Source organism: Dysidea avara, chromosome 2 (assembly GCF_963678975.1).
Source record: "Dysidea avara chromosome 2, odDysAvar1.4, whole genome shotgun sequence".
NCBI lineage: Eukaryota > Metazoa > Porifera > Demospongiae > Dictyoceratida > Dysideidae > Dysidea > Dysidea avara.
The window spans coordinates 35640679-35667518 of NC_089273.1; the positions used below are offsets into that span (position 1 = coordinate 35640679).

At 38.3% G+C, this 26840-nt stretch overlaps 2 long non-coding RNA genes across 2 annotated transcripts; both read left to right on the forward strand.

Annotated features, from left to right (window-relative positions):
* The first annotated feature begins 723 nt into the window (after positions 1–723).
* Positions 724–26031, forward strand: LOC136247190 (uncharacterized). The gene is made up of 9 exons (XR_010697171.1): positions 724–870; positions 10624–10742; positions 24934–25116; positions 25180–25287; positions 25338–25445; positions 25496–25541; positions 25595–25646; positions 25699–25761; positions 25816–26031. It is a non-coding gene; the product is annotated as an uncharacterized lncRNA (long non-coding RNA).
* Positions 18656–20038, forward strand: LOC136247191 (uncharacterized). The gene is made up of 3 exons (XR_010697172.1): positions 18656–19811; positions 19874–19924; positions 20003–20038. It is a non-coding gene; the product is annotated as an uncharacterized lncRNA (long non-coding RNA).
* Positions 26032–26840: the final 809 nt, after the last annotated feature.

Here is a 26840-nt window from a genome sequence, read left to right on the forward strand (position 1 = left end):
GGCCAGATCTATAAAGCTATAGCTATGCAGGTCATGCAGCATAGCTATAATCATGCACACCTTTTTGATAGTTAAATTAGAGCTTATAATGATCTGATCATCTATTTTTATGTGATATTCAGATGCAGTAGCATGCAAGGTAAAAGGTGTGTTCCCCAGACAAGTTTTACATGCCTTGGAATCACATCTGCATGGAAAATTATCATACAAAGCCGTGATATTTCCTGGTAGCTAATTTTGTACCAAAGTACCAATTGCAGTCTTCTCAATCATGTCTATCCTGTGCAAGACATAAAAAACATAGTATTACTTCCATGTCTAAAAATGAAGTTTAGTTATTTGTGATTTGGAAGAAATTTTGATTTTAATTGTTATATTGAGATGCCAATTGGATGATTTACTGGAACTTAAAGATTGACATAGTTATAATGGATTAGATTAACATTTAATAAGAGCAGTAGTCATATGTCACTGAATTTAGAGTAATTATCACAATGACTTTGTCATACTAATATAGATCTGTTCACAAAATTCAAATAGTTGAAAATTTGTCATGCACTGGGTCCTGATTTTGAAGTTTTTGAGGTAGAATTTTAGTAGTTTGGAACATTACATGGAATGTATAAGAGTGGTCCACACACACTGTTAAAAATGGGCTGTGCCTGACACACGCATATTGTGTGTTAGCCCACGCCCACCTGCTCACACGTATCAGTGTGACGGTCACGCGATTCAATTTTGTGTGGCTGCCACACGAGTTCGTGTGCGGTATCCAGTCCAGCGTGTGGCTGGTACACACAAGCCACAAGGTGGTGTGAACTGGAGGGATGATTCTTGACCAGTCCAAAAGTGGAGCAATCGCTGTGAGAGGTATGTTTCAATGTATGTGCTGGGTTGCACACTTTATACACACACACTCCGGAGGCTCAGTGACTCCTTTGCGGCACTCCATACCAGTTTTAGTTCCAGTACATATGAAACTATCTTCTTTATGGTAGCCTCGATGGTAGCGACTTTAAACCTTACGCAAATTGCTGTGATTGAACTGACACGCGTGCTATTTGGAATCTTGAAAGTTTTTGGAATCACATGGTCAACCTTATAATTACCACAACTAAAGGTAGTGTATACTACATCACTGCTACACAGGCCCTAATTCCTGCTGAAGTATAGAAAATACATGTATGTACGATGATGGCTAGATATGACCTTGTGTGCACTACGCAGCAAAGCTACGGCTTCAGGTTTCATAGTGGTTTAGGGCAAAAGTATTGAGTATAAATCTTCCCTAAGTGGAATAACTCACCATGGCACAAGTATGTTATGTACTTTTTACCTAAGTACTATATCTTTCAGTGATTCCTTCAATTCGTATTAGCATTAAAATATTTTTCTGAGCATATATAGAATGTGTATGTTTTTGCCCTCATAAATTGGTGGATGTATTATTTTTGATGATGCAATAAAGTGCCATGCCTTAGTGCACACAAGATCTATAGGAGATACTGAGAAACTATAATAACAGCCTGTACTTGGGTGTTAAATTATGATATTATATTTTATGTTTTAAAAGATACAGGAAACGGCCCTAAAGGCATGCCCATTCAGCACACTGTAACACTATGCTAAGATATGTTCTGTTTAAAAGGTTTTGCCTATACCTACACCTGCAAACAGAACCTACAGAACAGAAAGAGCAATGAGAGCCTTGGTAAATTACGAACAGTGGACACCCTGGACTCAGCAAGTACGTGGAGGGAATGCAGGGTGTCCAGAGCTTGACATCTGGAGCCACGGATACACATGATTGAAGACTTGAGCAATAACTAACCAATTCTTCTTTGTATTAACTGTTTGGGAGGCTCCCCTGCGAGTCTTTTGCGATAAAGCTCACTAAAGTCCCTAGTAAGAGAAGAGACACGCAAATAAGAGAAAATGAAAAGGACACAACCTGTGCAGGCCTGGTACACAAGGCCTATGATATATCTACAGTGTATATATTGGCTTGAAAGTGAGCCATGCAAATGGGCTGATGTACTAGTATATTATTTGTGACCAGGCCTGCGAAAACAGGGCATGTGGGCACAAACTACACCCCATCACTCTACTGGTCATATCTCATTACTGGAAAAGTATATTTCCATTCTGTACCTTGCATCATTATGCCAATGAAATGCTTACTAAGTGCTGAAAATTGCAACACCATAGCATAATGGTACAAAACGTTATGAATGATGAAAGTGTGATAAAGTAGGCAAAAATCATGTGCCCACATGCCATATTATCGCAGGCCCGGTCACATTTATTGGCTCAAAGCAGTATCATGTAGGGAATTTTTTGACTGAAGCTTTAAGACTACAGCTTCTCATTTTGTTGTGAGTTAAGTATAATCTATTTTCAACTTTTCTTCAAGGTTATACACTATCGTAACCTCTAAAGTCTGTAACAAGCTGTAAGCTCAATTTCATTCTTACTTTTGTGTATACAGTATGTTGTAAATTTCTAGAGCAAAGTACTTCTTTTGGTTCAGTAAAGCATGATATGTCGTATGCAAGCCCTATTGTTGGCTTGCAAGCCATTGTTTGGCCCTTCTTAGGCTCCACCTCATTGTTGACAAGTGTAGTCCACCAGCCAGATATATTTCAACCAGGTGCATGCTATATAGCCAGCCAAAGACTGGCTACATAGTGTGTTATGTATAATTATACTATAGCTAGTCCTACCCCAGGAGAATTATGCCTGCGATGACTCTCATGTAGCACACAGATGATTCCCAGTTCTGGTTAACCAGGTATAGGCATGTGGTAGCTGAAGGCATTGTCTTTTGTGTGACAGTGTGTGTGCGTGCGTGCACATGTGTGTGTGTATGTGTGCGCACGCTGTGTGCGCACAAGTGTGTTAGGCTTTGCTTTGTTAGTGTAGTCAAGAGTCCATAATATTATGGACTCTTGGTGTAGTGTAACGGCTGACTAAGAAGTTGATAGGAATGCATTCTATCACATGAATATTTTACTGATGTGGACAATCTAATTAGCCATAGTGTACCCACTGCTTTCATTGACCACTAGCTATATGGCTGCGCATAGCTATGATCATTTTATCATGTCTGAGGTCATTACTCTATATAAAAAATATTTTCATGCTCATATATATACCAACTGCATGCATGCATGCACAGATTGCCCACAATCACATTTGCTGTGTGTTTCTTCCGATTCTTCGCAGCTAACAACGAGGAAGATTGAAGGAAGCCGGCTATGACACTAGCTTAGTTAAATATTCTGCATATTGTTACTCATAAGAAAGGGGCCTAAACAAACAGAGAAAGAAAGAAGATTATAACTTTTTCTCCATTACTGACTGCATTTTTACCGGCTATATGACTGTATGCTTCACTGGGTAGCTAGATTCTTTCTGTGGACATGTAGCTAGCACTGCAATCACCCTTGACTGCAATCCATTTTATTTCTTCGATCCAGATCTTTTGGAAAGTATAAAAACTCAATCCACTTTCTTTCGCACATAGATTAGAACAATTCACAGCACAACACTCCCCGCGTCCAGCCTAGTTTGGCATCTTGCAGAGCAGCGGTAACACGTGTCTTAAATTAGTGAGAGCTAGGTACTTAGAAATAATTACCATGCCCTCTGATAAGCTCTGTAGCAATACTAACAACAGCCCGTTTATGATAACGATACTTAACACAACCAATGCAAAATATATAATTCACAAAAATATAGTCCACAAAATAAAACACTAAAATCATTGAATATACCAAATGATTTATTGAATATACCAAATACTTTATTGAACATATCAAATAATTCATTGAATATACCAAATAATTCATTGCACATACCAAATAATGCATTGCACATACCAAATAATTCATTGCACATACCAAATAATTCATTGAACATACCAAATACTTCATTGAACATACCAAATAATTCATTGAACATATCAAAAAATCAATGTGAAACAAATGGCCTACCATAATGCTCCACATATCTGCTTTTCTTACACTCCATTAGTAAAAACAATTATGTACTACAGTTGTAATCTTTGTGGTGAGGACTTTTACAGTTTCTTCAACTTTAATACCATATAACCGGAAAGTTTGGAGGGGGAAAACTTTTGCGAATTTGCCAAGATAGGATTTTGGCGAGAACAAAGTTTGGTGAATTTGTTGAGCTAATACAAATTTTTATTGGACAAAAGATTTGGAGGATTTTAGTTTGGCGAAACATCATTTACTCGCCAAATTCGCCAAACTTTCTGTACAATCCATGTTTTTGACTTAGCACAGATGTGTGTAATCAAGACACACGGTAGTGTGTCGTGCGGCCCAAGAAGCCGGCGCGCCACACCGTGAGTATATTGACAGGAAGAACGAAAACGTAATTTTCACACCTTTGTATCTCGGTGATCACTTATCTGATTGGAACCAAATTTGCTACACAATTGCCCGCCAGCCAAGGGAGTCTACATTCCAAATTTGAAGGAAATCGCTCCAGCCATTTCCGAGATACGAGCTGCCAAAGTTTCGTGTTTTTTTCTTCGTTTTTTTTTCTTCTTCGTCTTTTTGCACACCTGCAAAAATTGCTATAACAAGCAAACGCGTACTCCGATCGCCTTAAAATTTGGCACACAGAAAGGGAGTCCAAAGGCGAATCCTAGCATCAAATTTGGTACAAATCCGATGAATGGTTCAGGAGTTATGACCGATTATTCGCGTAAAACAAGATCGATTTGTTGTCACGCCTACAGGGTAAACCGCTTCATGGAATGAGTTGAAAATTGCTATGTAGATGGAGTAACCATCGTAGGAGTGCCTTTTGGTGGTTTGAAAGGAATCGAGATAAAGACTACGGAGATATGACACAAAACCCAAACTGTGTCACAATTACGCGATCGATTTTTATGAATAAAAAGTATTAGTTTTCACGCCTACTAGGCAAACCGCTTAGAGCAATGAGCTGAAAATCGGTGTATAGCTGGAATAATCTTCATAGAAAGTCCTTGCAGTAGTACAGAAGAATCGGATTACAAACCACTGAGTTTTGATTCGAAAGCCAACTCCGTGTAGCAAATGCGAGATCGAGATACTCTAATAGAACAGTCACCCTAATAGAGCATTCGGCTAATTTATTTACTCCAATATAGAATTTTATTACATCACAAGTTATTCTGTAGGGAGTTCAGCTGCAAACAGTTAATCTTATAGACAGTTCAGCAAGAACACAGTCACCATGTGGAGAGTTAAGCAAATATATCACTATAGAGATTAAGAACATTACAAGTCACACTGAAGAAAGTTCAGCTATAAACAAGTCATGCACTGTGTAGAGAATTCAGCTACAATTAAGTCACTCTCTAGAGAATTCAGTTACACAGAATTCAGCTACACACAAGTCACTGTAGAGAGAGTTCAGCTACAAACAAATTACCCTTTAGAGTGATCAGCTACAAACAAAACACTTTGCAGGGTGTTCAACTGCAACAAATCAACCTTTAGAGCGATCAGCAATGAACAAATCAACACAAATCTACCTGTAGAGAGATCAGCTAGAAACAAATCACCCTGAAGAGAGTTCAGCTACAAAAAATCACCCTGTAGAGACATCAGCTAGAAACTAGACACAATGTAAGGAGTTCAGCTACAAGCAATCACCCTGTAGAGAGTTCAGCTAAAACAAATCAACCTGCAGAGAGATCAGCTACAAACAAATCACCTTATAGAGAGTTCAGCTACAAACAGATTACCTGTAGAGAGATCGGCTACAAACAAATCAACCTGCAGAGAGATCAGCTACACACAAATCAACTTGTAGAGAGATCAGCTACAAACAAATCACCCTGTAGAGAGATCAGCTAGAAACTACACACAATGTAAGGAGTTCAGCTACAAACAAATCACCCTGTAGAGAGATCAACTACAAACTAGACACAAAGTAAGGAGTTCAGCTACAAGCAAATTACCCTGTAGAGAGTTCATCTACAAACAAATCAACATGTAGAGCAATCAGCTAGAAACAAATCACCCTGAAGAGAGGTCAGCTACAAAAAATCACCCTGTAGAGAGATCAGCCAGAAACAAATCACCCTGAAGACAGGTCAGCTACAAAAAAATCACCCTGTAGAGAGATCAGCTACAAACAAATTGCCCTGTAGAGAGATCGGCTACAAACAAATCAACCTGTAGAGAGATCAGCTACAAACAAATTGCCTTGTAGAGAGATCGGCTACAAACAAATCAACCTGCAGAGAGATCAGCTACACACAAATCAACTTGTAGAGAGTTCAGCTACAAATAAATTACCCTGTAGAGAGATCGGCTACAAACAAATCAGCCTGTAGAGAGTTCAGCTAAAACAAATCAACCTGCAGAGAGATCAACTACAAACAAATCACCTTATAGAGAGTTCAGCTACAAACAAATTACCCTATAGAGAGATCGGCTACAAACAAATCAACCTGCAGAGAGATCAGCTACACACAAATCAACTTGTAGAGAGATCAATTACAAACAAATCACCCTGTAGAGAGATCAGCTAGAAACTACACACAATGTAAGGAGTTCAGCTACAAATAAATCACCCTGTAGAGAGTTCAGCTAAAACAAATCAACCTGCAGAGAGATCAGCTATAAACAAATCACCTTTTAGACAGTTCAGCTACAAATAAATTACCTAGTAGAGAGATCGACTACAAACAAATCAACCTGCAGAGAGATCAGCTACACACAATTCAACTTGTAGAGAGATCAGCTACAAACAAATCACCCTGTAGAGAGATCAGCTAGAAACTAGACACAATGTAAGGAGTTCAGCTACAAGCAAATCACCGTGTAGAGAGTTCAGCTACAAACAAACCAACCTGTAGAGCGATCAGCTAGAAACAAATCACCCTGAAGAGAGGTCAGCTACAAAAAATCTCCCTGTAGAGATATCAGCTAGAAACAAATCACCCTGAAGAGAGGTCAGCTACAAAAAATCACCTTGTAGAGAGATCAACTACAAACAAAACATTTTGCAGAGAGTTCAGCTACAAACAAATCAACCTTTAGAGCGATCAGCAACAAACAAATCAACCTGTAGAGAGATTATCTAGAAACAAATCAACCTGTACAAAGATAAGCTAAAAACAAATCAGAGTTCAGCTAAAACAAATCAATCTGCAGAGAGATTAGCTACATACAAATCACCTTATAGATAGTTCAGCTACAAACAAATTACCTTGTAGAGAGATCGGCTACAAACAAATCACCCTGCAGAGAGATCAGCTACACACAATCAACTTGTATAGAGATCAGCTACAAACAAATCACCCTGTAGAGAGATCAGCTAGAAACTACACACAATGTAAGGAGTTCAGCTACAAACAAATCACCCTGTAGAGAGATCAGCTACAAACTAGACACAAAGTAAGGAGTTCAGCTACAAGCAAATCAACCTGCAGAGCAATCAGCTAGAAACAAATCACCCTGAAAAGAGGTCAGCTACAAAAAAAATCACCCTGTAGAGAGATCAACTAGAAACAAATCACCCTGAAGAGAGGTCAGCTACAAACAAAACACTTTGCAGAGAATTCAGCTACAAACAAATCAGCTTGTAGAGAGATCAGTTACACACAAATCAACCTGTAGAGAGATAAGCTAGAAACAAATCACCCTGTAGAGAGTTCAGCTACAAGCAAAACACCCTGTAGAGAGTTCAGCAACAAAGAAACCACCATGTAGAGAGTTCAGCTGCAAACAAATCACCTTATAGAGAGTTCAGCTACAAACAAATCACTCTGTAGAGAGATCAGCTAGAAACTGGACACAATGTATGGAGTTCAGCTACAAGCAAATCACCCTTTAGTGAGTTCAGCTACAAACAAATCAACCTGCAGTGAGATCACCTACAAAAAAGCACCTTGTACAGAGTTCAGCTACAAACAAATTACCCTGTAGAGAGATCGGCTACAAACAAATCAACCAGTAGAAAGATCAGCTACACACAAATCAACTTGTAGAGAGATCAGCTACAAACAAATCACCCTGTAGAGAGATCAGCTAGAAACTAGACACAATGTAAGGAGTTCAGCTACAAGTAAATCACCCTGTAGAGAGTTCAGCTAAAACAAATCAACCTGCAGAGAGATCAGCTACAAATAAATCACTTTATAGACAGTTCAGCTACAAACAAATTACCTTGTAGAGAGATCAGCTGCAAATTAATCAACCTGCAGAGAGATCAGCTACACACAAATCAACTTGTAGAGAGATCAGCTACAAACAAATCACCCTGTAGAGAGAACAGCTAGAAACTAGATACAATACAAGGAGTTCAGCTACAAGCAAAATCACCCTTTAGTGAGTTCAGCTACAAACAAATCAACCTGCAGTGAGATCACCCACAAAAACGCACTTGTACAGAGTTCAGTTACAAACAAATCACCCTGTAGAGAGATCAGGTAGAAGAATTCACCTTGTAGAGAGTTCAGCAACAAAGAAACCACCATGTAGAGAGTTCAGCTGCAAACAAATCACCCAGTAGAAAGATCAGCTAGAAGAAATTACCTTGTAGAGAGTTCAGTTACAAAGAAACCATCATATAGAGAGTTCAGCTACAAAGAAATTACCCCGTAGAGAGTTCAGCTAGAAGAAGTCACCTTGTAAAGAGTTTAGCTACAAAGAAACCATCATGTACAGAGTGCAGCTACAAAGAAACCACCTGTACAGAATTCAACTACAAACAAATCACATTGTATAGAGATCAGCTAGAAGAAGTTACCTTATAGAGAGTTCAGCTACAAAGAAACCATCATGTAGAGAGTTCGGCTACAAAGACACCACCATGTAGAGCGTTTAGCTGCAAACAAATCACCTGTAGAGAGTTCAGCTAGAAACAAAATATCCTGTAGAGAGACCAGCTAGAAGAGGTTACCTTGTAGAGAGTTCAGCTACAAAGAAACCATCCTGTATATAGTTCAGCTACATTTCAAGTCACCCAGTAGAGAGATCAGCTGCAAAAAAATCCTGTGGGGAATAATGGGCATGTAATAAATATATGTATATAATTTGTATAATTACTAATAAAATCAAAAATAATTGAAGTACTAAAATTCTTCTTTAAGTTCTTTTCTTCTTCCTGTGGTAAAGAAAAAAACACATAGGTTAAAAAAGCCCCAAAGCCAGCCATAGGCCGGCTTTGCAGTATGCAAATACAAAAGAAGTGATATCTAATCAAAAACAGCCAAGCTGTAAAAAAAGGTGTGGCCCCCAAAGAGGCCATGGTGAAAAAAGATGTGAAATCCAAGGTGGCGGCCAAGAAATGGCTGTGATGGTAGGTTAATGGTTACATTTTAATAACGACAATTCAGGTGAATTTTGTGCCGCTTGGTCTTGGCACCAAATTCACCTGAATTGTTGTTATTAAAATGTAACCATTAACCTACCATCACAGCCATTTCTTGGCCGCCACCTTGGATTTCACATCTTTTTTCACCATGGCCTCTTTGGGGGCCGCACCTTTTTTTACAGCTTGGCAGTTTTTGATTAGATATAATTATCCTGATAGTACAATACAATTGTATACTACCATTATCACAATAATAATAATATTGTTATTCACTATCACAATGATCGATAGACACAACTATTGCTCAGCTCTACTGAACTCGATGGTTTTAAACACAATATGCTGTGTGGTGGGCATTAAATAGAACCTTTGAGTGAGCAATTTCTAGCATGCCTATAAATATTAACATTTAGCATGTTATCAAAATCTGTTCAGTGTAAAAGTAGGGATTTTCCAGGGTCATGTTATAGAACTGTCATTCGTATCTCTGTTTGCTATCTATTATTGCTTGGACCCCTTCAATGCAGTTATACACTGTTATGTATAGCATAGATACATGTATAATGTACATACACTGTTAAAACGAGGTGTTACAGGTACACCCATCGTAAAGGTGTTCATGTACACCCATGGTATTTACAACACCCTAGGGGAGTATTGTAGCACTTGGGGTGTTATTGAACACCACAAATGTCATTTTACTCCCCAATGATAGCTAAGCCACTGTAAGGGTGTTTGCCTACACCTAGGTATATTGAAACCCATAATTGGATGCTTCTATTGAAAATTAGGTTATAAGTACAGTTTGCTAACTTCTATAAGAGTGACTTGGAAACAACTATGTGGTAAGTATAAGGTGTTGCAAAAATATTATTGCGTACTGCTAATGTGCTTTGTTGTTGGTAGTCATTGAGTATAAATTGAAATCAACATGAAGGTTACTGGAATGCTATAGCAAGCCTACATTTCTTTTCAACAAAATGCCACCATGGAGAGCACTAGAACACCCTTAGGGAGTGTTGCAATGCCCTTGTAACACCTTTTAGTTGCTCCTAGAGCACCCCTGGGGAGTACTACAACTCCCTTCAAAGGAGTTTAATTTAAACAGCAGTTAGAACTCCCCCAAAGGTGATTGGATTACACCCTATTTTTAGCAGTGTACACACAGCCTGTATACCCAATCTTCACATCTCAAGTTGTTCATCTTTTTGAGTGATACTCTGGTGGTACATTATAGTCATTGGAGGTGTGATCACTGTGCTTTGTTTTCTGTAGGAGAACCAATGGTTATCAGTGCAGCCATGGAAGATGGCTGGTAAGGTTTGAGTCTTTAATGGTGAGACAAGACACAAAGGGCAGAAATTTCATGAAATCCAAAATGGCACATGCCACTTGTGAGTTATTTTTGTGGCTTAAAGTTCAGTTTGGTTGTTCAGTGCATCAAACATGTGTAGGAATAATTTGTGTGTGTTTGGGGGGTCATGTATGTGAATGGCACACTGTTTTCACCTTTGTCAACTTGTCAAATCAAATCTTGTCAAAATCTGGTTCCTCTATTTTCCAAAATCATTGGATCCTGAGTGCATTCAAATAATCAAAACGTTTGGGTAAATGAAGCCCCATTTGTTTACCTGCCCTAATACAATTCACATTTTAGACAAAATACTCTAATACAACAGTAATTTCTACTGTTTTATTTTTTATAGTACTATTTGGCTCAGTCAATCGATGGCCGATAATGGAGGGACCCCTGTATTTGGCTATTTGATACCATTTGTGATTGTTGTCACCAATTATTTTGTGTGGCTTCGCTACTGGGTAAAAAGATAACTTAACTAATCACACAGTTACAGCCACTCTGTCTCAGTTATAACCAGTGCATCACTTCAACACTCCCACATGCTGGAATCTAGTGTATGGTTTAATGTACATCCCAACTGAATTTGTACATTTATTTGCCAGGCTAGTCTTTTTGCACCAGCTCATAATTTAAATTACTATGGGTATTTCCTTTCATAATGATCTCTTGTTTGCACAATCTTTAAATCGTAATTTAATATGTGTAAATTTACAGGAAACTCATATGAGATCCTTCATGTTACAGTTTGAGGAGAAATCATGAACAGGTAACCAATACTTCTTGAATGCATGTATATATGTGACCGGATCTGCAAAAACCCGACACAATAGCGCAAGCCTAAATTTCCAGTATAAAGAATTGAAAACAGTGGGTGAAATATTTGTGTATTATTGAAAAACTTGTGTAAATTTTTTGAATGCCACTTTCTTAGTGAAGGAAGGGAGTAACAATAATAACCTGGATATCATCTTATTCGCCTACTCAAGAGGAGTTGGAAAATCTTTGTTTCACTCCAGTAGACCCAAGGATACGCAAGTTATGAGAGTTTGTTTACGTCACGTCGAAGCGATCGTACGCGATCGATTTTTCTTCACGAATTTTACCTTTGTATGCAGTGAAGAAGGGTGATAGAAGGACAAACTTACCCAGTAATTGATTTCCCTATCCATGGCAAACACGATGGTGAAAAGTTTAGCCCAGTACATCAATCTGTTCATAAGTTCCAACCGTTTTAGTAAGCTAGCATCTGTAGTTTATTTCCCTATACTAGCGATTTCCAACAAAAAACTTAACTTTGGCGCCAACACCACAAACTCATGTCCAATTGTTGCCACATACCTAGAAACATGTTCTGAAAATCTTAGGAAAATATCACCTTCATATGCAAAGTTATGGCTATTTAAACATCAACCACTTTTGTACTCATTTTACATTGGAAAAATGGCGCCGAAAAACCAAAAAAGTAGTTCTTGCACTTAATGCAAACAATATGATTTCAGACTATGCCTGATGATATTTTATGATACTAAAAGTGAAAAAAAACAATAATTAACACATCTATAACTCAAAAGTTAGCTAAAATGTCGACATGATACAGCAAGAATTCACAGCACTAGTTATGAAACTACCTCTAAATCCCCCAAATCAACATCCCCATGCAAGTTTAGAGTTAGAATATCTTCTTCTCCTTCATATTGTACATTGTACCACTCTTCTGTACCTACAACCTTGCTTAAAACTTTACCACAATACCACTGTTCAATTCCATTCTCATCCCGCCACTTATGTTTGATATTCTTACCAACAAGGGATTCTTGTGCATAGCTAGCCTTTCCTTGCACTGGCCTTTCATCACTTATCAGCTTTGTAAGGTTTTCAATCAGCTTACCAGCTGAATACTGTTTTCCATTTTTGGAAAACAAAAACAGGTCTTTGTTAGCAAAGCTTTTCTGGTACAAAACTTGTTTTCTGAAGTTCAGTTGTGTCTTGAGTGCAGTGACCTTGGCTGTGTTAGATTTTTGCTTGGCTACCCCACTGGTGATTTCTTCCTTAGATTGCACAAACCATAACGAATTATATCTTCTGTTAACTTTTCTTTTCGTTTCAATTCTCTCTTACGGGCAGCATCCAAGGCACATTGCTTTTCATAAAGTGCTTTGATGCGTCCTTTCAGGATATCCTGTCTTCGTTGCTTATAAAGCTTCTTAAGGGTGCTCGCGGCTATTTGAAGCCATACAACATGCAATTTTTGTATTGTTGCTTATACTCACATAATGCATAAAATGAATCCATATGCTACTTGCGTTGGAAGTGCTTCTCTTTCTCTTCAACACAAACCAAACAGAATTCTTCTAGCCTATACCATTTTATAACAATGCATAGTTCTTTATGAAGCGCTTAAATCGAAACTAGTCCTCCATTTTTCACAGTAGTGCACTGGAAACCACGTTGAACAAACTTCAGCTTATAACTCACAACTCTATGTTTAGTATTAGTACACAGCGTACATAGAACTTAAGTTAGTACTAAAAGTGTACTACACCATTCAAAACCTCATGTTCTCGGTGCCGTAACTCATGAAGCCATAACGCTACGGACAAAATCTAAACATAGACCTCTGGAGAATTTATCAGCGAATCTCCCTACAAAATTTGAAGCCTTCACGGCTATCACTCAAAAACTAGTTTTATTTTTAGTAAACATATGCAAATATTGCGTGCACCCATCATTATTGATACAATAACTACACAAATTCCTATTGACCGCAATCACCAACTTTTCAAAATAACATGTCATAAACGCTGTTCTAAACACAAAAAGGTCTGTTTTCTCTTCTTCACACACAGGAACAGCTTCTTGCTCCTCCTGGAGTCTCCAAGTCGCTCTTAGATAGGTTACACTAGGCACGCCATCATCAGCAGCTTGTAACGCCTTGTGATTCCAGCTGGTAACATTGTCCCCTACATAAGCAGCTTACAATTACAATACTAACTACCAGCATACCCTGTCACTCGAGAAAACAAGGCACAAACGCATGTTGCCTATACAAGCGAAAAGTGCGTTCACACTTGTGCCTTAAATAACACTTACTTTTAAATTAATTCATGTTAGTGTAACTGTTGATCCATCAGACAATCATTTGCTAACACTTCAGTGACGATTCTGAAGCGAAAAGCATGCTATTCTTCCTCATGTTCTCTGGTGCAAAACATGTCCGCTTATACCAAACATGTCCAATTATGATGCAATAGCCACATGTGGTTTCTGGGCTGGCACTTAAACGGCTTCAAATATCAGCGAGCACCCTTAAACTCTGGTGCCTTTTTTTCTGGCTGTCTGAAGCAGATGCTCTACTTCTTCTGATTTTGAATTAAGCCATTTCATTGTTTTATTACTGGAAAATAACACCATTGCTTCTAAAGACATTGTAGTGGCATTTGGCTTCTCACGTAATAGACGATCAAGCTTGCCAAAATCTCGCTCGCTCACTACATTGGTTTTAGGCACTGATGTAGTCTCAACAGTAAGCTGAGTACTAGGAGCATAATGTACACCACCAGGCAAATTGTCTTGTATCAATCGGGAGAGCAGAGCTGAAAAGGCATGACACAATAGCTCTAGCACTTCTTGAGTAGTGGAATCATACTCAGTAGGTATCAAATGATTCCAAATCTCATCCTTCTTTGGTGGGTAATCTACGTATAGCTCAGCACGCCCCTGTAACAATACACTCACATCTTGTGACCATGTATCAAGCTTTGTTATTAAAGTATTGAAGTACGAGTTCATTTCCAGAATGGTCACAGTTGAACATTCAAGAACACGCCAAAGTGGACCAGTTATGACCTTGTTAATCAGCCCCGATGCACGACATCCAGCTACAAGTTCAGGAACTTGTATATCACTGTACACAGCCTTAAGTAATTGATTAGGGGTCTGCCACACCTCTTTGAAAAAATACGCAACATATTCAGCAATGTAATATAAAGCTCCAGCATCATAAAATACAATGTTGAAACGATTACCTCGGAAAGAAACCAAAGGATTCTTCTTTATTCCTTTTGATACCAAAAGGCAGTAAATGATTGATATACACCACTCTGTTCACTTGCATGTTTACAGAGGGCCTTACATGCTGTTCTTACAAGGCAAATAATACCAGATTCAGATCTTCTAAAAGCATTTGAAAGAGCTGCTGCACCAACAGTTTCTTCAAAGTATGTCTGCTCCCACTGCAGCAAGGTAGATTATGCTGTATCTGCCATTCCCACAAGCAGATGTAAACCACAAAAGAAATTTCAGTCCAGTTATCAATCACACTCGGCAAAACTTCTACACGATGCCCTTCCAGCAAAGCATTAAAGTTTTTCTCAACAACGTGCCGATCTGACATTGTGTTCTTGATTTTTGACAAGATGGTATTACCTGACCCTGATTGTGTTACTAATTCCACATCAGACAAAATTTGCTGAAAAGTACTCAATACCTGAGTCTGCTAAACTGGGAGAGTATGTAGTATCTGAAGTAGACACTTGGAGGGAATATAGTGCACCAAGGCATAAACTACCAAAAATGCAAAAAAGTTTAAAATGGGATTATTGGCAAGATAATTATTGCTGCAGATTTAACTTTATGATTTATTAATGAGGCATATGAAAGTTCCCAACTTGGTGAGAAATTTACCATGGTAAACCACAAGTATGCAAAGTTAACCACGATTTTCAAAAATATTAATTTTTGTTTCTTCTTCTCTCTGCTTATCCAAAATTCAATAAACTAGGTATCATTTGAAAGCTCTTTTCACAAGGATTAATTGTTATTGATCAGAATTTTGAAATTCACCTTTGTTCACATTGTATACCCAAAAAACTGTTATTGGTTTAGCTATTTTCAGAGGTACAGCTGTATCTAGTTTCACATGCTTTAGGGTATAAGTATGTAATTTCATATTCTGATAGTACAACTATAGTACATTAAAAGTTATTGATTACATTTTGTGTATCTGTTGCAGGTGATGCACAGGGATGCCAGATAAATGATACACAAATGCGTGCTGAAATTTACGTACATTAAAATATGCTACAATTAATAAAACATAATTGTTACTGTTACTGTTTATCAGATATTCTTCTGTGAGATTTCACTGCTTGTTTGTATTGCTTAACAGTACCTTCAAGCTCCGCTCCTCCTGGAGTACCCTCTAAGTACGCAAACATGTAATGTCGCACCTTAGTAAAGTGCTTTTGTATGCTCTCCAATGGTACAGACTCCAAGGCTGGCACAACATTTTTACGTAAAGAAACTATACTGTAGTTACAATATGCTTTAGAGTACCGCTTTGCTTGAGCCCAGACCCTTTCGATAGGGTTCAGTTCACAGTGGAACTTCGGCAGAAAATAGCATATATGTCTGTATTCCTCAGTCAGCAACCTCTCAATCCTGGACACTTCATTTTGAAAGTAAGGATGACTCCTAAGAATTTCTCTCATCTTGTCTGCATTCATGCCTTTCGTGTTAACACCTCGAAATTCAAGCACAACTCGTAATCCTTTTGGTACCCCATTGGGGTAGTTCATCTTCTGTACTTCTCCACCCCAGTGACCATCTCGCATTACCCGTTGCTTTCCTCCAGACCCTACATTCATCTTACTGACATCTAATGAATTATCTGCCATTGCAGCATGACAACTGCTGTGGTCAAAAATCCACACATGTTTCCAGCCATCTTTCTTTGGGTATTTGAATTCAGCTATTTTAATTGCCTTTCTCATTTGCCGCACAAATTTATCACTGGTCCAATAGCCCTCCTTTGCTTCGCCATATTCAAACAAAGTTCTTGCCTCCATTTGCATTGTTGGATCTACTTCACGTGCTCTTCTATACTCTTCTTGTGTCAAACAAAGGTACCCATTTATCTTGTCAATAAAATCTGAAACAATAATCCCAGATCCTTTACTTTTTGGTTTCATCACAGTTGTGCCTTTTGTTCCCCAAAATGTGGACTGGTCTTCGTTGGCCTGAAAAGTGCTTTCATCATGAAACAGCACAACTGTTTTGTCTATGACTGTTTGAACCGGGCACCGAAGATCACTTGGAAGAGCAGATTTTACGTCTTCAGTGGGTGCATTGCTTTGATTAAGAAATCCTAATCCAACCATTTTCCGTAAAAACTTTTGTCGATATTCAACAACATCTGCACATTCGTGGCCATCTACAAAGCAACCCTTCTTAGCAGTAAGCACCTCAAAACCTAACTCGTGCAGCCAGTGCCTTGCTGTTTCAACAGATATTTTTCTTGGAAATCCTGGCTCCAATGTTTCGTTAGCAAGCAGACCCTCATTAATCCATTCACACAGTTTGCATGCAGTGAGATTGGGCCTGCCCTTAACTTCAGCATTTTGTCGCACATAATTACAAACCTTTTTATTCAACATTTCGTTTTTCCAAAGCACACCAGAACGTTGATATTGGCCTTGTTCCGTTTTGGGAATCTTGCAATCATTGTTGTAAAATTCATCTCTCCATTCTCTGATGGTTTTCTCTGATTTCCCCATCATTAACCCAGTCAACTCTGATGCTTCTGTCTGACCTTTACCGACAGTCTTACAAAGGTGATACTCCAAAAACATAGCTAGTGAATACTTGTCATCACGAGAAAGTTGAGCCACCCATTCTTCACAAAACACTTCAGATTGATGATGTGAGTCGGATTGTAGGCTGGCATTCAATTCAAACGAAGGATCTACGTCTTCATCGTCAGTATTGACAGCTTCAAACGAAAGATTGAGCAACTCTTCCATGGTTTTAGGCTCTTTCCGGTGTCTCCAAATGCGCAGTCGTTTGAGGCGATCTCTAGCGCACTCAAGGTTGACAGAACCATTCATCTGTCTTTTTCTCTTCTTCGGCATGTTAATAACTCGATAAAATATCGAAGGAACAACTGAGAACAACCAATTAAAGAAACAGCGTGTCCGCGAGTATTACGTATGTTGACATCATAATCGGATCAAAAAAAATCTTGAGACAAATTTTTTTCGGGCAATCGCATAACTCCATAATCCGTGGTCAAATTCGCGCAATTTTTTGTGGTTTCATAAAGGCTATTTATCATTATAAACAACATAATAAACAACAAACTACAACTGTTGACAAGAAATTTATGCTCATATTTCTATTTTGGTAGTTTATGCCTTGGTGCACTATAGTAATGCTGACCGAACTTAGAGGTCCCGTCACTATGGAGAGAGAGATTACCTCCTTTCTGTAGCTCTTCACTCAACTGTTGGCAAGCTAATCCTTTCATTTCAGCATACATTCGAGTAAGAGTTGAGATCTGCGGCAATTCTTTAAATTCAAAAGCTGTAATATGTTTAAGAACACACCTGATGACAGGGTCAACATTTTTGATCCCAACATTTAGGCTCAGAAGTTCAATGCAACACTGTCTAACTTTGTCTAAATATTTTCTTTGGTGTTCTTTTGACTCAAATGTATGAGATTCTAGCTCTTGTAGTCTCTCAAGCAAACAAAAATATTTGTTCTCTGAATCATGTAATGACCCTTTAAACATTTCTACCTCTTTGTTAAGGTCTTTAGCAACCACCTGTAAATGATCACATTTCTGAGTGATGGTGTCATACTGATTTTTGGCAATAGCTAATCTATTCTGATAAGATCTAACATGTGTTTTAGCCTGATCTAAACTAAGGTGTAGTTTCTCCTGATCTTCAACCTGCTCTTTTAATTCAACAATCTTTTCATCTCTGCATTTTAACTTCTTGTTGGTGTTACGCACACTCAACTTGCTTAATTTTGCTATGAGATCATCTGTTTTTGCTACTTCCTGTTCTAATTCATTTTGAACTTTCGACAGTTCACAAGCTAGTGCTTTATTAAGAGTTGTTAATACCTCGGAATCATACCTATCATCACACGTCTTCACTTTTGGTAAGGTTCTCTGATTGGCACTAGTTAAAGAATTACTGTGAACTTCACCATCTGCTTCAAGAGAGCTATAGGACTCATCATTGTGCTCTGCGGTTGTAATGAATGGTTCATTTGTTAGTAAATTTACATCATCATTAGGGTGGTTTCGTTTCAGCTGCTTCACTTTACTTTCTATCCTGTATATAGATGATTTCATCACTGCTAATGATGGCAAGGTGGATCTTGGACACAATGCAGTCATCCAAGCATGGAAATTATTCCAAGAGAAGTTATTACTTTTCCAAAACTGATTCAGGTCAAGTACAACACCTTTAGTAATTCTTCTTTGATCAACAATTGGCATCAATGCAATTGTATCAAGTGCCAGCATCTCCTCATACAGGCCAATCTCTTCACACAGTGGTCCAGGACTACTGACATCCATGCTGTGAGAAAAAGCATACAAGCTGCAGTTACACTTACTGTGGTGCTAGCAACAGGCAAGCAAAGGCCGGATGCACTAATTAAAGCAATACAGCACTTTCATACATCACTATCTCACTGATATCTGATAAGGGAAGAGTTATAAACACATATTTTGTATACTCATTACCTTCCATAGCTAAAACCTACATAAAAATTACAATATAGTAACGCGGAGTACGTACGCATTTTTATCAGGCTTTAAGGGACATGAACAAGTTAAAGACATTCTAATGAACACAAAACTAGCTGAAACATTTAGAATATACAGTCATACATGCCTCATAACACTAAAAAACTGTAGCTTTCGCCTGGCAAACTAGCCATACCTTAGATTTTAGGCTTGTACGGTTGCCAGATTCAAATTCAGCGATGTCAGAAACCTATAAAACGGCTAATCCACTCAAACTCCAGCTGTAAAGCTCCGGAAACGCCAATCACTTCAACATGTGTCAGGTGCCACAACCGTAATACAAAATGTTTCTTATTACTTGAAGCCTAATTTTTATACAGGTAATTTTTAATTCGTATTTTTGAAATCCCATAACTTTTGAAATATAAAACGGAATTACGTGAAATAAACTTTGTTTGATTCAGCGAACATCGTAGTTTAACTGTAGAATATAGGAAACCAGTGAACAGAACGAAATTGGAGCTACACAAGATTACATCTAAGGTGTGCTGAAATTAGGAGGTTGGAAATCGCTACCTATACTTGCTGTACAAATCAATTTTTCTGTTGTTGCTACTTTGTAGGGCTGTAACTCCAAAAGTTATTGGCATATGAGGCTGAAACTTTGCCAGAAGGTATACTTGGCTAAGTAGATTGTAAATATTTAACAAATAGGTATTCGAAAAATGTGCTATTGTGTCGGGTTTTTGCAGATCCGGTCACATGTTTGTAATGATGTTAATGTGCACCACATTATTCCTACAGATTCCAATCATGCGACCTTAGAAAGAAAACAGGTCAGAAAAGCTCTCATAGAACAAGTGTCCATTCACTCAAAAAACACTCAAGTAGAACAAAACATTAAAGTTTGTGTTTGGTGATGTAATTGAATTTGTAAAGATTTAGGTCATCAATATTGTACTGAAGTATGGTTCATTTAATGTTCTGTATTCTGTGTAATGTGTATACCATGCAAAATTTTCTATACATTTTTTGACAAAATTATAGTTTGTTAACATTCTGTATTGCGGTACATGATACAGTATTCGAGAAGTCATCTATGCATGAATGTGTTGAAGGATGCTGTTATATTGATTTCCTGGTGGAGCTTGGTCTTAATCTTGCATGTGTGCCATATACAGGAACCTACTGTAGCTGATCACCTTTGAGGCAAAGATTTAGCCAAGGTCAATGTATTCATTTCTCATGTGGGAATTACAGTTAGCCTAGCAGTAAAGATTGAGATACTCTAATAGAACAGTCACATATTGAGAAGGGGTCTTCCATACAACCAACTTTGATGACTCATAACTTAAGATTGGAAAAGGGTGTTGACTGAAATTTGGTCAGTATAGTGAACAACAACATAGTTTAGTGGATGGAAAATTTTTCAGATTAATATATTTTTTATAATTAAGCACTGAGTTATGGTCTATCGAGTTTATAGCATTGAATGTGTAGTATGTGTAACGTTCTGTATATGTCTCTGTGTGCGTCTGTTGTCTGCAATGTAGGTCTGTATTGCATGTACTGTATGTGTTGTGTGTATTATGCGTGTACTGTATCTGTTGATGAGGTGGGACTTAGGTGACCACACCTACTCCATGAGACATGGTACCTATAGAAGGAATTAATATATTTTAGACCAAGTGTCCTACAGACCTTCAGCACTAATAAAAGTCCTGTTCTCAGAATTTGCCCACACTGACTTGTAGCACCTGATAGCCCATTGTTTCACTGGGTAGACATGACCACATGTATATTATGGTTACAGTGGACCAGTCATCTTTGGGACAAAAAATTTTGGTCTTAATAGGTTGCTTTAGACAAGTGGATTAGTGTGTTAGTATTGGGAATTTGAAGCTGGCTTTTTTGGAGAGGTGGCATTTCTATACAGGTGGCAACTATGACAGGTTCCACTGTAGTTTTCAAGTGTGGGTATGTATTATATGCACGTACAGACTTTTCCCCCAGCTAAGTAGAGTACTAAAATTGTCAATTTACTACCAACATCAAAGTCATTAATTATATACATTCCTTTTACCACATCAAAGGAGAGCGGTGCAGCACCACTCTACCACTTAAACAAGGTAGAGCAGTGCAGCACCACTCTACAACTTTTTAGGGAATACCCTGCACATGTGTAGTGTGTGTCATATTTATTAATAGTTGCATACACTGCATGTTCACAAATAGTTCACCTTTTAACTAGATGATGTGTTTGGTAACTTTGGTTCTGCAACTTTGCATATATAGTACATTGGTGAAGTATGTTTTCACACAGAAGACATGTAGGCAACAATTACCACTATTATTGACACTAGATGTGTACTTTACACATCACTTATATATTTGGCTATTGTAAACACCCGAGCATGGATGAATCAGGAGTTTATGAGGCATCTCATAAGGTACTGGATGAGTCTATCTTGCTTCTTCCCCCTATTTTTCTTTCCAATAATTCTATTATTCTCACCTATTATGCTCCTTTGCTTAGCATTAATGTTTGCTAATTTCCCATTCTAAGAGCATAGTTACAACTTCACCTCAAAGTGTCTGTTGTATTAGAGAATGTTAATCCTCACTTGATCTTACCAGCAAAAAATAAGTCTCAAACACGCACACGGACATACACAATATAGTAATGTGGATCAGATTGCGGTTTAATTAAAATGAATTGAAGTTGTATATATAATAAAACCTAGATTTTGACTACTGTTGATTGGTTATGTGAGAGGAAAAGGTAATTGGGCTAAAATCTTGGTCTGGTTTCAAGCCTTCAACTGTATTACTAGTCACTATAGTATAGCAGTATAATAGTGCTTCCTGATCATTGAATAGTGGCAAGAATTATATACAGATAATATAAAAATACCGTATTGTCTCGAATAGTGGCCCGGGAGTTGATTTCTTTCGAGTAACTTTCACCCAGACCCAGTGGCCTGGGTGAAAAGCTACTTCAGTGAAATAAACGTGTAGACAACTACCCAGACCATTATTCAAGACCAGGTTACTATTTGGGCCACTATTTGAGGCAATATGGCAGTTATCTTTTGAGGTGTGAATTATCTGATTACCAAACGTCAGAATAAGCTGAACAGTCATTGTTCTAATGAAGCTGCCAATAATAAACTGCTCCCACAACTCTGATCTACTTCATTTCTTTAGAACACACTTGCCAGCAATTAAGGATTGATTACTGCAGCACCACCATTAAGCAAGGCCATATGCACAATGCACAATTAAAATTCTTATTACCTATATTTTGCACAAAACTTAATGTTACAAAACTTATAATCTGAATCTATAAGCACAGATATTAGGAACTTAGACAGCAAATTAAGCCTAAGGACAAGAAACAGTACATGTAGCAGTAAGTATATAATTATAAAGCTAACAAGGGAGGTGCAGCTATTCTAGTGTACATCTGATTCTTACTTAAGTCATATACAGAGTTAACCATGATTGGAGTAGGAAATGTCCACTAGAATAGCTGTAGTAAGAGAAACGCCTCTGAAATCTATTCATTCACTACAGAGGAACTGCACCCCAACTACTGAGAAGTGATTCCGCTTTGTTTTCAAGAATGAACATTCTACCCATTACACAGCGTTACAAATGAAGAACAGTACAAGAAGCACTTCTGCAATCAATCTAGTCACTTCAGAAACTATGCATGATTCCTGTGATAGCCATATGCATCCACTCATGAGTTACCATACGCATGAATCAACATGTACACAATTGTGGAGAAAAAATTGGGACACAAAGAAGGACAAAGATAGGTCCACAATGCAAGCACTGTAGTTGCAGCATGCACATGTCATGATGAAGCAATGTCAAACAGTGAAGAAATCAAGCCTGTAGCATTGTCCATAATCAGGGCATCATTGGGCTTGTTAACTAATACCGCCAAGCTGTTTTGAAGTAAAAAGAGTGAAAGGGGAAGAAAATCCAAATCCCTACCATACAGTACTACTATATAACTGTATGATTAAATATACATTTATACAATAGTATGTACCTGTTCTTGTGCACAATTGACTTTAGTAAGTTGTTGAGAAGATACCCAGCAGTGAAAGGAAAATGTGAAGCACATGAAATGGTGAGAATAAAACTTGGTTTAAAATCACTCATATTAAATTGTGCTTGTATTTTTGATTGTTTACCAACACTTTGACCAGTGACTACAGTTGGTAGTTAACAAGCTCAATCATGCGTATTATTTGTATGAAACAGTAGTAAAGTTTAGTCCATCTGACATCAAATGCAGCATTATAAACAACAAAACACTTGTGAGTGGCCGGATATAATTATTTTATAAAAAAATCACCAATACTTAAATTTTAGTCACACAGCCTGCAGTCACAAGGCTAGAGGCCAAACGAAGCAGCGCATGGCCACCATTTTATGCCACAACAACAAAGCTAAACTCACCAGCTAGGATGTGCCTTTTGGGATTCTGACGAGCATGCGGCCTGTCTTCCTTTTATCTTCAATCAGGCTATTCTTCATCTTCTTCGTGCAATGAAACCACATTGACTCGAGGCATTAATTTTCTGTATCAACACCTTCCTTGAGCAGCATATTTAGACACCACAACATTATTTAAAGTGCTTGCACTACTGTAGAGGTACTGGACACCCGGATATATACCTGTAACTTCACAGTAGGTTGACAGTAGGTTCATAACGGTCGAGAACATACACTATACATCTTAACAATCTATTTACTCAAACATGGATGCCATACCACTTATTGGTCTGGCTGTACTATAATGACCACACCCCTTGGTAGGCTAGAAACTGACACGAAACACTCTAATACAGCACACACCCTAATAGAACAGTCACACGTCTTGATGAATGATGGTATAGCAGTATACACATTGTAACTTGGTGAGAAAGCAAATGTAAGGATTTTATCGTAGAGTTACGCTGTAATACCATCACTCATCTCTTGTTTCAGTACTTTTATAGCTTGGATCTCTACTGCATTTTTACTGAAAATAACAAGTCTTAAAAACACTAGTTTATTACGAACTCTTGTTATAGGAAGAAGCAACTAGCTACTGCATTCCAAGACCCCTCATGAGCAATCAGCCAAGGCCTAATTTTTGTTGCTGCCTACCAAGCCATCCTCAAGAAATAGTCCACTATATGTGACCGAAATTAGCTGCATCAAGGCAGGTACGTATCACGTGTGTTCAATGGATGTTCTCTTGTCACACCAACTACCGCTTACAAGCAAACACCACTTATTAGACGAACCTGTTATACAGCTTTCCTCGAACCGAACAAAAAATCGATGTCTCAGCTGGCATCTCAGGTGACTGACAGACTGTTAATCAGTCTCGATCGCATATCTCGACGACGAGTCCTGTTCTCGGACACCCACCGTACTGAAAATTGAGAGTATAACAAGCAGGTTTGATGCTGATGTAATCACTCACCTTTCGAAATCATTAATCACAACAACATATTGCAAGGCTGATTTTGGAGTGGTACCGATATCTAATATTTTTACATTCTAACCGCACTTTTTTGTGTAAAATTACTGGGAGCTTTAGTTTCCTTGGTTACTTGACCGGCTCCGACAGCTAGCCTATGCTGAATTTATGTTGCTTTTCTTTACTAATGAATAGTCGCCTTAGTTGGACCTCAGCTGTTGTTAACGACTGGAAGTGCTATGCCGTACTGAAGTGACCGTACTGCGGCGTCGGAACTGGCCCAGCCTCTGCAGCTCTCGCTGCAGCTGACGTGGAAACCTATGTTCATTACTTTGTTGCCAAGAATGACTGTTTCTGTAAACCACACATTTACAGCGTGTAAGTTTTGTACTTGTGGCAAACCTGGTACTCAGCCGTCACGTGTATAGCTGTTTCTTTTAGAATTGTGGAATTGCCGTATTCTGGATAGTGTAGACTTCATGCAGGCTGCAGCTTGGAAGAAGCAAACGACAGTTCTTCTTGTATAGCTAGTACTCAAGCTGTTATAAAGTTGGTTTTCCATTAAAATTTAAACTGTAGCTACTCACGTGTTTTTTTAGGAGGTGGCAATGTTCCATGCATTCCTGAAGAGTTTACCACCATACTCCCCATCACTGATATTCAACTGATGTAACCAAATTACACTGACGATGGGTTTGTCTCCATTGGTGAGTCACGAACCTACTGCTGTTGTAGTCATGTAACTTCATTGATGCAGGAAGAAAAGAATGACCAAAGTCAACTGTACAGTTATACAGCAACAGGTACGCCAGTGCTATTTCCTATACAAAGTATTACCAAATTGATATTAATGCAGGTTTGAATAATTTGAGATGAACCACTCTATAGACTTGGATTTCTTGACTGAGGTAATAAGTATTTTTATTTTTGTGTCCATTGTGACTTTATTACATTTAACAGAGCAAGACCTGGTGTGTGTGTGATGTCATGCCCAAAGATGAACTGATACTTACGGTGTTTGAGGTACGAACATTGTGTACACAAGATATGTTCATTATTGCTACATTTTTTATGCAGTGTAAAATAAAGTCAAGCTTGGTGCTGACAGAAGGAGCTTCTCTAGATGGCGGTTGGGACCACATACTTCCTCACTCAAGATGGTAGAGGAGTGTCTGTGACTAGCCGCCCATGTTACTCCTTCCCACTGATTCTGGTGCCTACAGAACAGACCAAATACATACATCACAAGTTGTACCTTTTATTGTATGTTTTTTATTGCTTTAAGGTATTATGGTAAATAACACGAAGCTAGTGTGGGGGAAACACCTAAATCATGTATGCTGTCGTGTGCTAGACACACAAAAGTCATGTACAAGGTGCACAAAAATCTGTGGTCCCACCACACAAATTTTGTGTGCTAAGCACACAAGGAAATGTGTGAAATAAGTTGCAAGTGTTTCACACAAGATTTTGTGTGATGGGGACACGTTCTTTTTAACAGTGTAAGTAGGATCAGTATTATGCATACCAAATTGTACATTGCATATCAAAATGAAAATACAGCTAGATGCTATGTCTAGACTATATCTTTAACCCTGTTGAGTATATATGAGGAAGAAGATTTTCAGAAAAAGGCACAATGATTTTACTATAGCGTGCAATATGCCAGCATTAAAATTAAACGCCACATAGCTATGTTATGAACCGTACGCGTATTTTGCCCCGTACGCGTATGGATGCCCAATACGCGTATGGGGTACCCCATATGCGTATGGGGCAGATCACTTGCCCCATACGCGGAAGGGCGCTCCATACGCGTATGGGACAGCTCTCCTCTCTATTTTAGCTACCTGGGTTTGATGGACTGCCATCCCCAGCTCGCTCCAGCCGCATGTGATTTAAAGATGGCACGTGTATACAGTATTAGCTACTGACCCTGCCCAGGCCAGTCAGGGGCGATTGTGAGGTTTCTAGAAACTGAAATATTAATTGCTACAAAAAAAATCGAGATGTCTTAAAACTAAAATAGAGTGCAAACTCAGTAGGATTTTTGTAAGGGGTTTCTGAAATAATAATGGAAATAAATAGTTTTGAAGAAACCC